This window comes from Podarcis gaigeae, assembly GCF_964106915.1.
Source record: "Podarcis gaigeae genome assembly, chromosome: 3".
Lineage (NCBI taxonomy): Eukaryota > Metazoa > Chordata > Lepidosauria > Squamata > Lacertidae > Podarcis > Podarcis gaigeae.
The window spans coordinates 33586593-33607500 of NC_139680.1; the positions used below are offsets into that span (position 1 = coordinate 33586593).

At 44.3% G+C, this 20908-nt stretch overlaps 1 long non-coding RNA gene across 1 annotated transcript in view; it reads left to right on the plus strand.

Moving 5' to 3' along the window:
- Positions 1-20908, plus strand: part of LOC310840713 — a 249855-nt gene that overhangs the window by 129133 nt on the left and 99814 nt on the right. The window contains exons 10-11 of the long non-coding RNA XR_014562030.1: positions 17148-17271; positions 18106-18252. This is a non-coding gene — a long non-coding RNA (uncharacterized lncRNA). The remainder of the gene's footprint in view (positions 1-17147; positions 17272-18105; positions 18253-20908) is intronic.

Consider the following 20908-nt stretch of genomic DNA (forward strand, 5'->3'; position numbering starts at 1 on the left):
AGATAAAACAAGGACAGTTTGAAACAGAATGGGCCTACTGTGATTAGGCTGGTGGACTTGAAATTCATTATAAAGCAGAATCGGTTATGTGAGAGCTGGGAGACCTTTGTGTGTGTGTGTGCAAACATTCTCATCACTTTAGCCGTCTTGATTTCTTGCCATTCATCACTGTCTCCCTGTCCAGTTTCATAAAGGATTTCTTGCTCTTTCTTGACACCTTACACTCCTCGCAACTTACTGTAATCTTGTAGAGGACAAATTTGTTCTAAGGACGAGTGAATGGTAAAAGCAAGCTGTGTTTGCCATTTTCACCTCTTTGACTTAAACAACAAGACTAATTCCTTTAAAGCTTATCTTATAAAGGTATCATAGCCTATTTCTCGCTGAGGTGGTAAAGCCATGTCTGGGCTTGGATAACTCATCCATCCCCCACCAAATTTCCTGCACATAGAAAGCTAGCATTTCAAGAAGAAGGACTTGTCTAGCTTTCTCTTTAACATGCTCATTTTCTGTGTGCTGCTCCCATCCCCAAAGCATAATAATCAAAGAGCTTACCCGTATGTCCTCTTTTGTTCTGTTTAGAGTGCTATGGCTCTGACACAAGTACGGATGGGTGAATTTATCAGTTTTTCTCAGTTTACCATTTTGCTAGTCTTAAATTCAGTACTCTATATCACTTTGCATTAAAGAAAAGTCCTCATAAAAATTCTTCAGCGTTTGTGTGCAATTCCCTTCCATATACATGTGTTTGAATGTAATTCTTTGTAATATACCCATTTTTGCAAAGCAGTTTCCCCTAATATAAGACATTTCTGTATTTTATTTTTTTATATCTGCATTTTAAGGTACAGTTTACCAAAGTATATGCATTTTGTAGACATTGCTTGGTTGGGGAACTACATTGCAAAATCTGTAGATGTGTGACTGTTGAAGGATGGCTGGGTTGTTTCAAAAGTGATAATTTGGTAGGTTCATCTTTAATCGCAAGCTGTATTGAATTTCTTCTCCAACCTAAGATGCAGTTTGCCACCTCAATGAGAACTAAGCATTGCTTTTGACATGTCTTCTTAACAGACATGCTAAATAGACACCATGATGTTGTCCTGTAAAAAAACGAATAGGGTGAATGTTAGCAACTATTTCCATGAACAACTGAGAGGGAGGTGAAGAGAATCTCTCTATCCAAGTTATAACAGGTGATGTGAGGGCTTCTCTTGCAATTTTAACACTGCACACAAATATTGGGCAGGGTGGGGTTTGCTTTAAATCAGGCACGGGGCACCTGCAACTCTGCATGTGTAGTTGGAGCCCCAGCTAGCATGGTCAATGGCCAGAGAGGAAGGAAGATGTAATCCAGTAACGTGGAGGATCACAACTTCCCCTACCCTGATTTAAACTGATTTCTGTGTGGAGAAAGCTTACAACACCACTGCCCATTCCAAAAACCATATTGCATCAGCGTTTTCACAGAAATTGCATTATTTTATTTAGGTAGAGAATTGTGTTAGAAGCACTTCAGTTTGTTTCTGGGTCCAATTCAAAGTGCTAGTATTAACCTTAAAAGTTCTAAATGTCTCTAGCCAGTGGCCACTAGCCAGCTTCTTCCCATGTATGCTTAGGTGCACTGTAGGATCATTTTCGGAGGCCCTTCTACGGCTGCCTCTGCCAAATATGGAAAGGACCTTTTCAGTGGTGGTGCACCTTTGTTGTGTTTAGACTTCATGTTTCTACTGGTAATTGTCCATTAGAATAGCTCAGCTGATAGAGCGTGAGACTGATAGAGCATGAGAGCCAGTGTGGTGTAGTGGTTAAGAGCGGTAGTCTCGTAATCTGGGGAACCGGGTTCGCGTCTCCACTCCTCCACATGCAGCTGCTGGGTGACCTTGGGCCAGTCACACTTCTTTGAAGTCTCTCAGCCCCACTCACCTCACAGAGTGTTTGTTGTGGGGGAGGAAGGGAAAGGAGAATGTTAGCCGCTTTGAGACTCCTTCGGGTAGTGATAAAGCGGGATATCAAATCCAAACTCCTCCTCCTCTTCTCCTCCTTCTCCTCTTATTCTCAGGGTTGTGGGTTCAAGCTCCACATTGCCAGGCAAAAGAATTCTGCATTGCAATGGATGGGACTAGATCGCTCTCGTGGTCCCTTCCAACTCTATAATTCTATCAGTCTGGGAACCTTAGTTATTGCGTGGCATATGAACATTTTAAATAAAAAAATTAAAGAGTGTGCATGCGCATGGTTGTGGATCAGTTCCATGCATGAAATTGTATATCAATTTAATTGACAGGGGGGTAAATGGGATTGAAAATTGAGCACCAAAGACATGAGATTACAAAATGGGATTAAAAAATAGTGTTCAAAAGTTGAACAAATGGAAAGGAGCACCAAAGATGGTCCTTACCCAGGGAAGCATGTGGTCCACAATGACCTTGAGAGGGTGTTTCAGCACAGTAGTTCCTTGTGTACTTGGGATCTCTGATGTGCCACTGGAGTTTGCTGCTTCCAAGCACAGCCCCATTCATGTATACCTATCCTTTGCATGCACAGATGTGCTCACTCTGTTGAAATTAATAGGATAGCTCATGCTTATAAGACCTAATTAAGCTGTTCATGGGGCTCTGGTTTAGGATGTGTGCATAAGAGAGAAGGGGGGGGGGAGAGAAAAAACACATTGGCTTTAAAAACTCAATTTGGTAATGAGCGGAGTCTGTTTGAATTAACTGTTTCTGAAACACTCAATTAAGTGAATGCAAGTAGTAATGCTTTCTGTACATGCAATTACATTTGACACTTTCACAGAAATTGCATTATTTTATTTAGGTAGAGAATTGTGTTAGAAACACTTCAGTTACATTCTTAGGAATTTTAAAAGAACGCAATGAGCGAATAAGGAATTCATCTAAGGACACTTCTTGAATAATGAATTTTATTGTAATTGCCCACTGTTTAATTCTTGATTTGCAAGCTGCACGACTGTTTGGCTTCAAACATGCAAATTCAATGTTATCTTGTTCCAGTAAACAGATTGCTGTGATGATATACAGTAGTAGTTAAGCTATCTGCTTTGTTTACCAATTTCATTGCATGCTCCATTGCCTCTCTCTTGCAGCATCTCCCAGCACATGATGGAGGAGGCTCAGATATGCAGCCTATAGCACTTAGAAGTACTCTGTTGGCCTGGATCCAAAGAGCCCCATGCCTGTGCCTTCTGGCACTTCCATGTTGTGCTTCTAACTGGAGCCACTCCTATTGCTTTGGTTGCATGAGAACATAGGAAGCTGCTGAGTCAGACCATTGGTCCATCAAGCTCAGTATTGTCTACAGTGGCTTTCAGGCAGGGGACATTCTAAGCCCTACCCGGACATGGTGGGAATGCAACTCTGGGACCTCCGGCATGCAAGGTGGATTCCCTTCCATTGAGCTTTTCAGGGTATTCTACAGGCTTTTGCATAAAGTGAGTGATGGTGACAGTCTCAAGTTACATTTGAATCCTTCCCATTATTTATAAAGGTATTTAGATGACGTATTAAGTGGCATGTTGGCCCCTTTTATAAATCCACTGGGAGCTATTGCAATTTTCTTATTGGTGGCCCCATCTAAATCCACCACATTGTTCTCATATTCAAAGATGCCATGGCAAAGGGCAGCATCCGGTGACCTCGTTCAGTTGGTGCAAGGGTTTACGCTTGCACAAGCGAACTTCCTTTCCCTGTGCATATCCCACGCTTTCCTCACATTGGCTTCAAAGTATCAGAACAGATTTAAGGGTGCGTGGGCAGCAGAGAGGGGCAAAATGCTCCATCACTGAAGCAGAAATTCTTGAGCGGGTGGCACATTCATGTAGAACTATAGGCAACTCCCCATTTGTGTGAGGGTTGCGTTCCGGATCATTGCCCGTATCAGTGCTCGTGTATAGGCCTGTTCCATTCCCGATCCCATTCCACCCCTTTGGGGGGAGTGAGAATGTGCTTTAAATGTATGGTATATATGTACCCTAGGGGTGTTTTAGAGGTTCATTTTTGTGAAGATGAAGTTTTGTTCCCTACCTCACCCCCCCACCCAATTATATCTTCTTGCTCAGATATTGGACATATGTGGTCATTTCCAATTTTCGATGAATAAATAAAAATGGCTGGTTAATTTGAAGTTTTTATGTAATTTCCTAAATCAGTCTCTCTTACAAATTGCGGCAAGTTTTTGCAATCCTGACTGCTGCAGCTGGGGTGCAGGGGAGGGGGGTTATTTTTTATTGAATCTATGTTACATGGTGCCAAAGGATGTGATGTGATGGAAGGGTTGCCTAGTAGCAGTTTCTGAAAATGCTGATTATTTTGTTTGCTCATTTATTTTAATTTGGTTGGTAATCGCTTTGAATTGGGCGCACACTGAGAGTTGCTCTTGCAGCCTCCAGGAAGGCATTTATCTATCTGTCAGCAAGTAGTTTAGTAAGGAGCCTGCTTTCAGACCAGAAGACCAAAGCGCATGGTGACCTCTCGGCCAGTGCCTAGTTCCCAGCTTCTATGGCTTGCTGACATAGAAGTATAGAGTTGGAAGGGGCCATGAGGACCATCTAGTCTAACCCCCTGCAGTACAGAAATCTTTCATCCAATGTGGGGATCGAAACCCATGGCCCTGATATTAAGAGTCTCATGCTCTACTGACTGGGCAGTCGACAGCAAAATAAATTAAAATAAAATTTCCTATTTTGGGTCTCGGTCTAGGTAACTTTAAAGGGCAGAGGGCACCTCTTGGGCTAGCTTTGATTCATGGACCTCCAGTTGTTGTTCCCAAATCAGTGTAATGTAGCATTTATAAATATACTCCATCTTAGACAATGTCTCTCACAGGGCTAGCTTTAGGTGTGAGGGGTCTGGCAAAATGCTTTCTATGGGTACCCTCAAGCACCACCACCATCATGCTCTGTGACAGGTACCTGTGACTATTCTAATTATCTAATTATTCTAATAATGGCCCAATGTAATATCCTTCCAGGGCACACTGTGGGGAGCTTAAAATGGTGGCATTCCAGCTGCCCACCACTCCATTCTGAGTCACGAGGTATAAGAGCCCAGAAAAGGCATCTGCCTAGGTAGGTTTTGCCTGGAGCTTAGGACCTGACTGTTTCTTAAGGAGACCAGGTGCTGAAATGGGGACTTGTTGCTTGAAGAACAAAAACCCTTTGTATCCGTGAAGCTGCCTCCTCCTTGTTTTCCTGTAACATGGCAACGGTGTTGCTGAGGGATGCTTTGCGGCTCACAGGCATAATGCGAATTCTCCCCCCTACAGAGCCAATAGCAATTACAGTTGCTCTTTGTATTGAAAAGGACATTCAGTATGGTAACTGCACTGCTCTCCGAATGTCCTTTGGCGATTGACCTTTGAGATGTGGTGTCCATAAATTGGTTAGGATCCTGCTGGGATTTTAAGAGGATTTGTCACTTTGTAATCAATGGAAGCAAGCACTTTCACCCGGTATGATAGGATGAGCTTTTTATCAGTCTAATCCCAACATTACCTTTAAAACAAAAACAACAAAAATCTTGATTTTGTGTGTTTAAGAAATATTAATGTCAGTTTTGCCTTCCGCACTGAAACTGAGAACAGGTTGGTAGGTAGGTAGGTAGGTATATAGATTGATAAAGACTATGTGGGTTGTGACAACATCCTAGACTGCATAATGCAAGTTCTTTGACTGATGTTCACTTTTGGTGATCTGTGTTCTCCTTCACTTTAAAGGCTGCACATACCCACAGCATTTTATACCATAGAAGTAAATGGCCACCATTCACTATTTTGTTGCCTGTTAATTACTCACTCGTACTCCAAGTAGGGGTTGGTAACATAGAAAAAGTTTTAAAAAATAAAAAATAAATAAAAATGGTCTGTGTATGTGTGCATACTTTTTAAAAACAACAACTCCTTGACAGGAATCTAAAGCAAAAGGGCAGCAGAACTCCGCAGGAATAGAGAGAAGTGGGTAGCCCCAAGTCCATGTTGTTCTTAAGGGAACAGTGCACAGTTAATGCATCATGCCTGAATGCAACATAAACGTCTCTTGGAGACACTGTTGATGTTGGAATAAAATTTGTTCACAGCACCTCCAAAGCAGAAAGTAAAGGTCATGACTAGAATCAGCAAGGGATAACCACATGACCTGAAAGTGCTGCTGTGCAATGCCAGGTCAATGATTCATAAGACCACTGCCATCCATGACTTGATCATGGATGGAGGACTTGACCTGGCATGTGTAACAGAGACTTGGTTGGATGAAGCAGATGGGCCTGTCCTTGCCGCTGTTTGTCCACCAGGTTTCTCTTACGTACAGCAACCCAGGTCATGTGGGCGGGGAGGGGGGGTTGCAGTGATTTTTAGAAAGTCATTAGTTTGCACCAGGCGTCCTATTGGGAAGACCCAGTTTTCCGAGTGCATGTTCTGGAAGTTGGGCAATAGGGGCAGTACAGGATTCCTTTTGGTGTACCGACCTCCCCGCTGCACCAAGGATTCCCTGCCCGAGCTGCTTCAGGTCGTGGCGGATGTTCTCCTGGAGACACCTAGCTTGGTCGTCCTAGGGGATTTTAACATCCATGTCGACACGACCTTACAAGGGGCAGCTCGGGACTTCGTGGAAAGCATGGCCTCCATGGGGCTGTCCCTGAATAAGTCTGGCCCAACCCGGACATGCCTTGGACCTGGTGTTTACCTCTATGGATGTTGGTGATCTGACACTAAGTAAAAGCGAAACGAAAGAAGTGCCATGGTCAAATCACTTCCTGGTGCAACTGGACTTCTCTGCGACCCATCCCCTCTGCAGGGAGGTGGGACCAATTCGGATGGTCCGCCCCCGCCACTTAATGGATCCAAATGGTTTCCAGAGAGTGGTAGGGGATGCTTTATCCCATGTTGATGGCCTTTCAGCTGATTCCCTGGTGGCCCGCTGGAATGTGGAGTTAACCAGGGCTATTGACTGTTTGGCTCCGAAGCGCCCTCTCCGATTGCATGGAGCCCGGACAGCCCCGTGGTTTTCCACGGATCTGAGGGCAATGAAACAATCGTTGAGACAGCTAGAGCGCCGGTGGCGGATAACTCATTCCGAATCTGACCGGACACAGGTTAGAGCTCAACGTCGAGCCTACCAAGTGGCGATAGCGACGGCGAAGAAGAATTTATTCACAGCCTCTATTGCATCTGCAGAAAACAGCAGCAGGAGACTCTTTCAGGTGGTTCGCAATTTAGCGGAACCACCTGTAACATCGGGGCCCAGTACGGGCCACATGTTCTCCTGCAATGATTTTGCAAATTTTTTTGCAGATAAAATCGCTCACATTTGGGAAGACGTAGACTCCACCGTGGGAGCAGGGCCGGGGCGGGAGAGTACTAGGGTTCTGTCTAGTCAAGTTGAGTGGGATCAATTCCAATCTGTTACCTCCGAGGATGTGGACAGGCTGCTTGGACGAGTGAAACCAACCACCTGTCTCCTGGATCCTTGCCCATCCTGGCTTATAAAAGCTAGCCAGGAAGGACTGGCGATGGGCTTCGTGGGGTGGTGAATGCTTCCCTCCGTGAGGGAGCCTTCCCAGACCCGCTGAAAGAGGCAGTTATTAAACCGCTTCTTAAAAAACCATCTTTAGATGCGGCCACAATGGCCAACTATCGCCCAGTCTCAAACCTTCCATTCTTGGGCAAGGTGATTGAGCGAGTGGTTGCGGAACAACTCCAGGCACGCCTGGAAGAAGCGGACCATTTGGATCCCTTCCAGTCGGGATTCGGGCCTCATCATGGGACTGAAACTGCCTTGGTCGCACTGGTTGATGATCTCTGGTGGGCTAGGGACAAAGGTGAGAGCTGTTTCCTAGTTCTGCTGGATCTCTCAGCAGCGTTTGATACCATCGACCATAACATCCTTCTGGACCGTCTTGAGGGGCTGGGAGCTGGGGGCACTGTCCTACAGTGGTTCCGCTCCTTCCTCCTAGGCCGTGTTCAGAAAGTGGGGGTGGGGGATGAGTGTTCAGACCCCTGGGCTCTCACTTGTGGGGTGCCTCAGGGTTCTGTCCTCTCCCCAATGCTTTTCAACATTGCACAGGGCACTGCTGCAATTGCAGCCACTGGGAGAGATCATCAGGAGGTTTGGGCTGGGTGTTCATCAGTATGCGGATGATACCCAGCTCTACCTCTCTTTTAAATCAGAACCAGTGAGGGCAGTGAAGGTCCTGTGTGAGTGTCTGGAGGCGGTTGGAGGATGGATGGCGGCTAACAGATTGAGGTTGAATCCTGACAAGACAGAAATACTGTTTTTGGGGGACAGGAGGCGGGCAGGTGTGGAGGATTCCCTGGTCCTGAATGGGGTAACTGTGCCCCTGAAGGACCAGGTGCACAGCCTGGGAGTCATTTTGGACTCACAGCTGTCCATGGAGGCACAGGTCAAATCTGTGTCCAGGGCAGCTGTTTACCAGCTCCATCTGGTACGTAGGCTGAGACCCTATCTGCCTGCAGACTGTCTCGCCAGAGTGGTGCATGCTCTGGTTATCTCCCGCTTGGACTACTGCAATGCACTCTATGTGGGGCTACCTTTGAAGGTGACTCGGAAACTACAACTAATCCAGAATGCGGCAGCTAGACTGGTGACTGGGAGCAGCCGCCGAGACCATATAACACCGGTCTTGAAAGACCTACATTGGCTCCCAGTATGTTTCCGAGCACAATTCAAAGTGTTGGTGCTGACCTTTAAAGCCCTAAACGGCCTCGGTCCAGTATACCTGAAGGAGCGTCTCCACCCCCATCATTCTGCCCGGACGCTGAGGTCCAGCGCCGAGGGCCTTCTGGCGGTTCCCTCATTGCGAGAAGCAAAGCTACAGGGAACCAGGCAGAGGGCCTTCTCGGTAGTGGCGCCCACCCTGTGGAACGCCCTTCCAGTAGATGTCAAAGCGATAAACAACTACCTGACATTCAGAAGACATCTTAAGGCAGCCCTGTTCAGGGATGTTTTTAACGTGTGATATTTTACTGTATTTTTGGTTTTTATGGAAGCCGCCCAGAGTTGCTGGGGAGGCCCAGCCAGATGGGCGGGGTATAAATAATAAATTATTATTATTATTATTATTATTATTATGAGATTGGTTGGCCCAATAAATGTTGGTGCCTGAGGAGGCATAATGGGGAAGGCTGCCACTGCCATGGCACTTGCCACCTAACACAGTTGCCTCCCTTTGTCCCATGGTAGGACTGGCCCTTTTCCTGAGGTAGAAGTAAAACCTGCTCCAGCTATTGGGTTATCTAGTCCCTATAGGCAGGGTCCTACAGAAATGTTATTTATTTATTTTATTTCCGTTATAAGCTACTTTTCCTTTGTTCCTAGGCATGTGGTTCTTTGGTAGTCTCTCATCCAGGCGCTGACCAGACCCAGACCAGCTTAGCTTCAGCAAAGTGGTAGCTTCATGTGCCTTCAGGCCATACCCAGTGAAAGATACTGTCTCCCATAGGATTTTCTCTGCGCTACATTCCACAAGCCCTCTCTCTACTTCTCCTATTTATGTATGCCAAATATTTTTATAGTACCCTTCCTACAAATCCCAAGACAACAGCAAAACACAACTTAAGAAAACAATACAGTGGTACCTCGGGTTACATACGCTTCAGGTTACAGACTCCGCTAACCCAGAAATATTACCTCGGGTTAAGAACTTTGCTTCAGGATGAGAACAGAAATCGTGCAGTGGTGGCACAGTGGCAGCAGGAGGTCCCATTAGCTAAAGTGGTGCTTTAGGTTAAGAACAGTTCTAGGTTAAGAACGGACCTCCGGAACGAATTAAGTACTTAACCCGAGGTACCACTGTATATTAAAACAACATGATAAATAAAAGCATTATAACAAAAAAATAGACAGACTTTTTATATTATTACTAACAGTTTGTTCAAGAGGGAGCTGCAATAAAATGTTGTCCTCCTGTCTAAAAGTAGTGCTGCTGCTCAAGGATCAATTCCCTCCAGGCTTGGCTTTCCGTCCTCCCATCCTGCTGTGTTTTTCTTCTTCCTTTTCCAGCTGTTATGCTGTTATGCATTGCTAGTCCTAATTGGGCTGTTGTTGTTTTTTAATTCTCATCATCTCCTCCTCCTCCTCCTCCTCCTCCAGTATCTCACATTCATCTTTGGATATACGCCTCTTCAGGTTCTTTCCAACGTTCTCTGTTCTTTGCTGTCTTCATCCATATAAGCCCTGCTGTTAATTTTAGATCATACACCTACCAAGTTTGTCCCCTTAGGTTAAAAAAATATATTTTTGCACTACCTTTAAACCTTGGGGTGGCCCCATTTTGGCTACAATCCGAGTGCCACTCACTGCCTGAGCTTGCGATTGAAAAACAAACAAACCATGTTTGTAGCACTGTAGAGTAGATTGTTCATTAATTGGTTGCAGCGGATGGTTGAGAACTCTGATTCAGGTTGCATTTACAAGCAAACCTACCTGCTCTGCACTTTCTGAAACAATATGCAAACTCAAATGGCTTGAAATGTCATCCTTGAATCTTCATACTTCTCCAGATGTTGCAGAGCAGTTATGCAGCCACGTTATGTATATAAATGCATATACCAGAGTGATGCATGCATATATTGGTGAAAATGCATTATATAGGGGAAATTGCTTTGCAAAAATGTCTATATTAGCAAAACTGAATACCAAATGTGTCTATTAGGGGAAATTCACACTAAAATGTGGATGATGTTTCATTAGGATATTTTTCACACACACACACATCTCCCCAAAACCCCAAAACCCGGATTCCCCCATTCCCAGCTGTAGCTGACCTGGGTGTTCAGATTCTAGTTGCCTGGGCTTTTGCCTAGCAATTTTTTCTGGGGAAAACTTCTCATAGCCTGAAAGTTTCGAGTTTTATTCTCTCCCTTTCTCAGGAAAGAAAATAAAATAGTTTTATTGTATGTGTCTCATTTTCTCATCCTCTCTCAATAAATGTCTGGGCTTTATGTACTTTGCCAAGATCCGGCCACCCGCCATCGGAAGTGTGTGTGAAATCTGCACATGAATGAAACATGGGCAAGAACCTTGTTTATATTGTTATCTATCTGGAAGGTGAGCTTTGAGTCTTTGTTTGCTGCCTAAGCTATCAGTCATCAGTAAAACCAAGAGCGACCATGTGTTATTGGTCTTAGAGGAGGGAAATCTTTACCTACACCATGGTATTATGAGCTGCATAATCTGTAACTCTCTTCTTGGGCAATATAATTACAACTGTGAAATATTCCAAACAAAATCCTCTTGTCATGGAATCCTCTTTTCACCCTCTACCCCCTCCCCCCCTTTTAGTAAAAGAACCAACAAAATCACATGAAGACCAATGACCTATGGAATCTTTGTGGTGGTTTTGACACCTGTGGCAGCTGTCTCCTTTGCCTTCAGGAAGTCATATATATCAGAACAATATAAATAGCTGTAGGGGGAGATGCAGCCTGAACTACAAAAGACTAGTTGAGCCAGGGAACGGAGCAGTTTCCAGAAATAGCTAATCCCTTGTTGCGAAAGTAATGTGCGAGGCAGAGGACATATACTTCATCTGGAGAAAGAGAGTGAGCCGTAAATGCAGAGATGAGTTGGAACAGCTCTATCTAGGACAAAAATTACCACAATCTGTAACAATGAAAACATGGACAAAACGGACAGGGTGTTATATATAATTTTGTAACAGAGCACAGTAGCAACTTGATCATGACCAATGCAGCTGACTTGTAGAGCACAAAGGAAGCACTAAGAATTGGGGGAGGGGGAGGAATGGTGATAAGAATGTAAGATAATGAACAGTACCTGTGTCGATAAGTAAAAGCAAGGGTTAAGGACAAAGGAGCCAGTCAGATTATCTGTCTACAGAGCAATGGTCAAATGCCTTGAGAGTGTTGAAAGAAAAGGCTTGTGTCATGAGCATTGTTGGGGCTGTGCTTGGGTTGGCAGACATTGATGCAGAAGGTGGAAAAGGAAGAATCGGATCGAGTTATGGGAACCTAAGTTGGAGGAGCGAGGAATTCTCCCTTTCCACACTAACTTCAGCTGCTTTGGAAGGAGGAGAAGGGACAATGGCTCTCTTCTCCAATCTTCTGCAGAGTGGAGAGCCTCGGTGGAGGCTGGAGAGAGTTTTGTTCAGCCAATGGGACCAGGGAGGCTGACTGGCAGTGGCAGGGAGTTAGGTAGCAATGACTGAACAGGAGGGTGTAGCCTTGTTGCCTAGAATGAGGATCTACCTTTGTGGATAGAATCAGACCCACCCACCTGGTCAGAGGTTTGCACCTGCAGTCTTGACATTCCCAAGAGAGTATTACAAATGAGCATGCCACACTTCATATTTAAAAGCTGATGGGAGAGGTGGGGAAACTTGTTGGGACGTCTTCATGGCTTCCATCTAGTTCTCAACTTCTTGCCCTGCTCTTGAACTCCTGAACATTGAGTCTGCTGCCATGACTGTACTATTACTTGCCTGAATAAAGATCACTTCCTTACTTACAAGTAGGAGCCTCTGTCTGCATGTGTTGGGTGGGAGACAGGACAGGTTGCTCTTCTCCGCCTGCAGTAATGGCTACCAGAGACTTTTGACCTCTTTGATATTTTTTCCCCTGATAGAAGACGACAGCCGTAAACTGAACAGTTAAAAAACAATCAGAATGTTAAAGCACGGCTAGACTGACATCCTTCATTGTAGGGCAAAGAGAGTAAGACGGCAGTAAATGCTGGGATTTTAAAAATCGTGTACGGCAGCCAGTTGGCTTTCCTTCCTGTGACCTGCCAGTCATCGCACGGAACTGGCTGGGGATTTGGAGCATTTGGCAACAAATGAATGGGGAAATTGGCTGGATCCTTCCTCCAGAAGTGACAGCTGTTTTCAAGCAGCCCCGCAGGTTAGACATGCCACTAAATCTGGAACTCAACCACAATTTTCCATATCATAGGCAATTAGTAGTTTATTAAAATATCACTGACCACCCCCATTTGAACTTTCTGGAGGTTCCCATAGCTTATTCTGAGACTACTTATTTCCCTGACAGCATATGTACCTCATCATGCATTTGTATTCCATATGCTTGTTGCTTTGCCATCAGTGCACATCACGCCTTACATTGTATCCAAATTCATTTTGTGTGTGTGTGTGAATTGCTATTCACAACTCCTCCAAATTTGTGTGCCTTCATTTCTTCACATACTGTTTATGACCATCTCACCTTTCTGCCATGCATTCTTGCCACTGGAGCAGAGGCAACCCAAGACCTTCTAGTGATATCTTTTGGCCCCTGGATGCCAAGGTAGCAGACCAACCACTAGTGAACAAAATCACAAGGAGGAGCATCAGCTTTGATGATGCAACGTAACCCATGAATGATGGTCATTACCGAGGCAGTGTGAATGAGCAGCTGGAGTTGGTCCAGGAGAGCATGCTCTTAAACCCCATTCGTTGCTAAACCAGAACACAGGAAACCTCACAGAAGCTGCTGCACCTTCCCAGACTATTTCAACATACAGGCATGTTCTGGCTATGTTTACATACACACAGACTCAATGGAAACATACCCAGAACCATCAGCAGCTGGAAAATGTTAAAACCCAGAGTCTCCAGTGAGCACTGTTGATTATAAGACCATGAACGACAGAGTTATCAAGGAGGGGTGTGTCATAGTGCATAAGACAATCTGCTATGATAGCTGAAGGTTGTTTGTCTGAGTAACAACAATGAGCATTGCTTCAAAAAGACACCCTCAACATACTGTACCATAAGATAGACCAGCAAATCCTCAACACTTTTCCATGACAGCAGCATAGGAAACTAATTTCTACTATTTGTCGGTTTTGACAGTGGTTCTCTAAGGTCTTAGACAGATTTTTCACATCACCTATTATCGGATCCTTTTAACTAGAGATGCTGCGAGGGATTAAACATGGAACCTTCTGCATAAATGTATATACTGAGCTGTGGGTCTTTCATGATCTGCTTCAACATAAATACTAATGCAAATGTTACTAGGCAATGAGTTCTTTGTTGCCAAGCTAGACTGGCCTTATGCCCCCAAAAGATGGGGGAATATTCCTAAGCTGTTTTTCCACTAAGAAATAGATCAAGATGTGGGCAAGTTGGTTGTTAGGCATCTCTTTGAATGAGCTTATTGGAATGAACAGTAGTTGTGTGCTAGTTAGAGCCAGTGGTTGCAACAATGCAAATATATGTGGGAAGAAGGAAGTGAACTTTGTATTGGACAACCTTGCTGTGATCCCCGCCACCCTGTATTGTTCCCAGTGGAAACAAAATAGTAGGACTTTCTCCCAGGAGAAACATTGCAGGTTTTCCCAAACATATACTGTTATTTCCCTCACCCTCTGAACTTCCTGATGGGAGCCCTCATTGCTGAAATGGTGAATTGCTTCAACTATCCAACTTCTGAACTCAAAACATTATATAGAAAGGTTCTGTGTGTCTGTTTCTGGAATTCTATGAATCCCCCATTTTATGTTATTTTGTCATGTTAGGTCAAAAGGGGTTTATGGTTGTGTGTGTCTTGTGCAAAGACAGAGGACAACATGTTTGTAGACACAGACTTAGCAGCCTGACTTCAAATCCCACTTAGCTTTAGACTTCCTGATAGGCCTTGGGCAAATTACTCTCCCAGGCTCAGTTCCACATGTGTTCAATTGAAACTTCAAGCATATTGCTTTGAGGGTACATTGGAGAGGCGTGTAAAGGACCTTGCATCTCATATACCACGAATAACAGTTGAGTAACTTTGTGCCCATTGCCTTTGATTCAGACTGATCTTTAACTTTGGTTCTCTCCTGCCTGATCTTTTGAACATTCTCTTCCTCCCTTAGGTAGTCGCTGCAAAATATTTGTGGGAAGCCTTTTACACAGCACCACATAACTCAGCTTGAGTGCCCTGGCTATACACAAACCATCTGCAAAAACAGACTGTAAAATGTACACCGAAAATAATGACCCAAGCAAGCAAAGAGACACTACACTCATAAATAAAAGACGGATTCAGACACCCTCCAAAGATATATTGCAGGGTTTCCTGGTGAACTGAACATCTGCAGGTGTCTCTTGGATTAACTGCCATTCTTTTCAACATGGCATGGTTAGTGACTGCTGTTTATTCTGTTGGCCAGGTATATGGCACAGGCATCCAGCTAAAAAGAAAAGAAAGATTGTTTTCTTTCTTTCTTTTTACTGTTTGCATCAGGGAGGTGAATGATCAGGCAGTATTTCTGCCTGAGGTGTTGGCACTTCTGTTACACCATAACACAAGCACCATAGAAATGGAGCCTATGAAAGGGTCTTGCAACAAGAGTTATCTTTGCTGATCCTTCCTGTGTTGGGTGGATTGCTGGTTAACAGCCCAGGGTGGAGAGTTAATGCTTCATCACTAATTGTTTGGCTACTACTGGCTGGGGATCCCTCTTTGCTTTTGAATTAGATACCCCTGACAGCTTAGGGAAGGTGAAGTCATGGAGAAGAGAGACTTTAGAAGAAAAGGAAGAGAAGGGAGCTGAACATTTTAAGCTGGAGTTAGAGGGAAGCAAGGGGTGCAGCCTAGAGAATTGCATCTTGGGACCTGCCTTGTCAGAGTGCCTGTTTGGTTATAGCAGAGTTGGGGAACCTCAGGCTCCTGGGAGTTGAATGCAGCCCCCCAGGCCTCTTCCTAAGTCAGTGGTGGCCAAACTTGGCCCTCCAGCTGTTTGGGGACTACAGTTCCCATCATCCCTGACCAGTGGTCCTGTTAGCTAGGGATGATGGGAGTTGTAGTCCAAAAACAGCTGGAGGGCCAAATTTGGCCACCACTGTGATTCTCTCCTCTTCAGGCCACACCCCGTCCTGTAGGATAATACCTATCCAAGTTTTTAAAAAATGGACAAGGGCTTCTGCATCCTTGATAGTAGAAGAGGGCAGCATTCCTGTACCTTTAATAGTTAGAAAAAGAAGGGATTTCAGTAGGTATGGCTTGTTATGAAGGTGGTGGTGGTGGTGGTGGTGGTGGGGATTCCCCCCCCCCCAGCACCTGAGATGCCTTGGGCCACCCCTGCAACTGCTTGCCACAAATACCCCGCTTCAGTGCTAAAACAACACAGGAAGTGCCTATGTCCTACATGAGCCCTTTGACTGAAATTGTAGAACTTTTGCCCTCTTTTATGTAGAACGGTGTGCTCCTCAGAACTACTTCTTTTTATTTGTTTGACCTTCCTAATGAGAACAAGTTGATACAGCTATGGTTAATGAGCCAATTATTCTTTTTCTTCAGAATAGCATCCATGAAAGCATTCTACCACTACTCCTCAAGTTTACGGTGGGAATCAATTAAAACCTATCCTATTATTTATATTTTATTACTGTTTGCATTTGGTAAGCCTTCCTCAATGAGATAATTAATTGGTCAAGAATAAAACTGCCCCTGAAGCCCATAGAGATTCCTGAACAGGCAATTCCAGCTTTGCAGTTAATTTCACAAACTTAATTTCCTGAGGATGACTAGAACTGGCTTGTTGCTCTCGTTGCAACAGAAGGGAGCAAAATCTCATGAAATTACATTCTGCAGTGGATTCAAAGTTAAACCTAAGATAACCAATGACTCCGAGCTATTATTTCCAGTACCGGAGGCAGCAGCTCAGGGTGGGACATCTCCTTTGCACGCAGAAGGTCCTATCTTTGGTCCATGGGATCTCCAGGAGGACTAAGAGAGGCTTCTGTCTTGCCTTTTGAATATCTATTTGCCAAACAACTATTAAAGGCACGGGAGCACAATTCATGACCAAGGGTCGTAATGCTAATGGTATCTGGCAATAGCATTGGGGAGTTTTAAAATAAATACTGTATTAGAATAAAAATAGGTGAAGCTTGTTCTTTTATCAAAATATGTTCTATGTTGCCACCAGGGTTTTTTGTGTTTATATTTTTTACAGATGTGAAGGCGTTTTAGTTACCCTGTAGAATATTTCAAAAGGCCACTTAAAGCCAAACTCAGTGTTACACTGTGAGTGGACCTGATGTTAACAACATTGCAATAGTGTATGTGTTTAATGATGAAAGCTGGAAGTTTGAGAGGAGAAACAATAGCAGTTGGGGCATGCAGGTGTGTTGTTTAACCCTGTCTTCTCTGACCCCCCCTTTCAGAATCATGCTTTCACCTGCTTTCCAGTCCTTGAAAAACCAGTGGTACAAATTAAAAGCAACCAACAGAAATGGAACAGAGTCCACAGGGCCACTCATCGGCCATAGGAAGTTTCTTCTGGACAAGGTAGGATGCTGCATCTTCTTTGGAAAGCCCCAGAGACAAGGACTGCTCCAACTCACAATATCAGCAAGGTGGAGCAATTGCTCATTGGCACAGGTGTTTCCAATTCAGATGCTGAGAGCTTGTGGAGCAGTGATCACAGTGCAGAGGTTTCAGGCTACATCCACACAATGTATTCAAAGCACTATTATAATAGCACTTTGACAATTATGGCATCCTCCCAAAAAAACCAGGAACCCTAATTTGTTAAGGGTGTTGAGAGTTGTTAAGAGACCCCATATTCCCCTCACATATTTACAATTAGCAGAGGGGGTTTAACAATCAATCCCTCTTCCTAGGGAACTCTGTGAATTGTAGCTCTGTGTCTCAACAACTCCCAGCACCCTTAACAAGCTACACTTCCCAGGATTCTTTGGGGTATGAGTGTGTGTAATATTTATGGTGCAGGTGTGGCCTAAGCAGTGGTTGGGCTTGTATGGGGAGAAGCTGAACTCAGCTGCTAATGTAAACTGACCTAGTCCATGTGGCACAAGGACTTTTGAATGGACTGTGAGTGCTCTGCTGATTTCATTGCCTCAAGTAGCCCCATGTTTCCTCTGGCCACCTCTGTGCTATAAGGTGGATGGATAGTCCTTAGTCGGCCTCTAGTGGGCCTCATAATAGGGCTTCTCTAAGAGGGTTAGTAAGGAGGTGTGGTTGCTTCTGGCAGCAGGTTCTTGAGAGTGAGCAACAATTGTAAATTAATAAAAGAAAAGAGTGAGCAGCAACTGCAGCAAGATGTTGGAATACAGAGCTACGTGTGTCACATTGTGTGCCTGAAGTAGCCTATGTCCTCAGGTGTGGTAGTGGATGCTGTTTCCCCCTCTGCCCTCTGGTGTCGAAGCAAGATTCAGTCAGCTTCTATGCGTGGAATGGGAGGTGCCACCTTGTCCCTTACCTCAGACTGCGAAATGTCGTGGGTTGGCTCTGGACTCGGGCTTTGGGGTAAGTAGTTGGTATGAAACTTTAGGCAGCTACACTTACTGCACCTTCCTGCTGTGTTCCTAGTTTATAAGTGCATAGAAGGAAGCCCTCAGGCACCTTGTGAATCTAAGTTTCATTTTAGGTTTGTTTTGGGTTTGCTGTTTTGACATTGTGAGGTACAGAGTAATCTGTGTTTGCATGTAAAAGCACTCCACGTTGCTTGATGCTGGAGACCTTTGGAGCTCTTGCTTTTCTCCAAGTTCCCTAAAAATGCACGAAAATGGATTTTTTTTTTTTAAGGATTGCTATGCCAGATGTAGTGCTTTTGTAGCCAGCCTAACAGCTTGGATGGAAGTGCATTATCTTCCACCGCCAAATGCAAGAGGCAAACATTGTGGAGCAATTTTCAGTCTCTTCTGGAAGTGATGTGAAGGCAATCCTTTTAGGGTTTTATTCCCCAGTGCTTGCAATGAACAATTGAAGCTGCACTATTACTTGAATCCTCTGTGAAATTGGAGAAGCAAATTAGCTGTGAAAAATGCAAGAATTTCCGAAATACGGGGGACTAATGTGACAACTGAGTATTATGGCATAATTGAATTAGTTCTGTGGTACGGATTTTAAATAAGGGTAACAGAATAGAGCAGGGCTTTTGTTCCCAAATGAAAGAATGGATTTAACATTCCGGGGCTCAAGAGCCGCAGTTCAGAGTAAGAGAAAGTAAGTGTCAGAGGGCTTTTTGCCACCTAAGTGTGAATATTTGTCAAAGCTAAAGGCTTGCAGTAAAATACTCTGGTATAAACTAGAGAAGTCTTTTGAGGTGGCTCTAATTTATTTATGGATGCACCACACAGGCTGTTTATTATCAGCTCTGTTTCCCCAAATGCTTGTTGTTTTTAATGAATGCAAACGAGAGCCATGATTATACTGTCTCCTTTTTGACTCCCGTAGTCCTAGCCCCAAACTGTGTACTCGTTGGATGTAATGTGTGAACAGCTCTCTTTTCCCATCATGCCTATTAGGGATGGGAAGGTCAACCTATTTCTGTTCTCTGGGTCAGTTCTTTGTGTGCTCAGTGATCCTAGTTTCTCCATTTTAAACATGTGTGCATGCACGCACGCACACGCACACACACACACACACACACACACACACACACAATTTGCATATAAATTAAGCCAATTTTGTGTGACCCCCCAAAAAAAAACACCACACCATCCAACTGTATTCCTAATTTTGATCAGGATACAGAATAGGGGATGGCAAATTTTCTATGTGCATGGTTCCTCCTCTCGTTTCCTTTCCTTAATGGAGGAACGTTCAGTTATGTGACGTTGGTAGTCTTTAGTGATGCAGTTGAGACACAAGTTTATGCCGTCGCCTTCTCTTTGTGAGACCTATGCCTAACAGTGCAACTCTAAAAAAAATAATCTGGGAGGTTTTTAGCTCCCCCCTGCCCACTTTGCAAAAAAACCCCTAAAATGAAACTTCTTTTATGACAAAGAATTTATGACACTATATGTGCCTATCAGACAAAATGAGTTATCAAAGGAAGTATGCCAAGCATGAAATCCACTATTCTGTGATTTGCTGTAGACACAGTGGTTCAGCTCTCCTGACCACAGAGGCTACCTCCTTCACTTCAGTGAAAGAAGATTGTGCTTTCCTTTGTAATCACAGAATGAATCCTCCCATATACTGAGGTGAATGGGATATCTAAAGGATTTAGGGAAGTGTACATGGGAGTCTCTAGATGGCTGTATCTTTTTCCTACCCCCCTCTTTCCATATTTGTATGGCTGAGAAGTTCCTGGATTATTCCTATTGTTTGAGATTGTCCAGCTGAGCCAACTTCAGTCCTTTTCCAAATAGCTCAGGCTGCAGCAGTCTTAACTATACTATTTACTCAGAAGTAAATCCTATTGAATTAAGTGGAGCTTACTCCCAGGTAACTGGAGTTAGGTCTGCGGTTTTAGTGTGACTCATGTGGTGCAGTTATACTACCCGCCAATCTGTGATTTTAAGATTACCTAGCACTCCATCATGGATAAGCAAAGAAGTCACATCAAGGTTACTGATTAAGCCTGCCTAGTAGGAAGATGGGAAAATCTAGTGGCAATTTCCATCCAAGACAACCATCTTCCTCTGCCCCAGGAGGCACCTACCGTCTCCCTAGCACCCCCATGGCTCTAACTGACTAGAAATGGTCAAATTCTAACTTGGGTCCCAAACTCTTAAAAATGGACTGTAGCCATGCAGTTCTTTGTCCCTTATGAACCTCTCAACCTGCAACTGATAACTGAACCAGAGGTGACCTTGGAGAGTACGTTTGCTTGGATTGAGTGTAGGGTTAGGGTTTGTCCAACCAATATTTTGCTAGTGTTTTATTTCAGTTTTGAGCTGCATACTTACTATTCCCTCATATTTTGCCTACATATATTCCTTTTGAATGAACCACTTAATTGGATTTCTGGGCTGTCCAGGTTGTTAAAGGGCCTGGGAAAAGGACAGGGTGAAGCTGCCAAGCTGGAGACTTGGTATTCATCCAGATCTTCCCCTACTCCCAAGGAGACCACCATAAGGCAGTGGGAATCCTGCACCCTTATCTCTAGGTGACACAGAAGTGGGTGGTGGCAGCAGAGATAAAGAACTAGGACAGGTTCCCCAAAGATATTAAC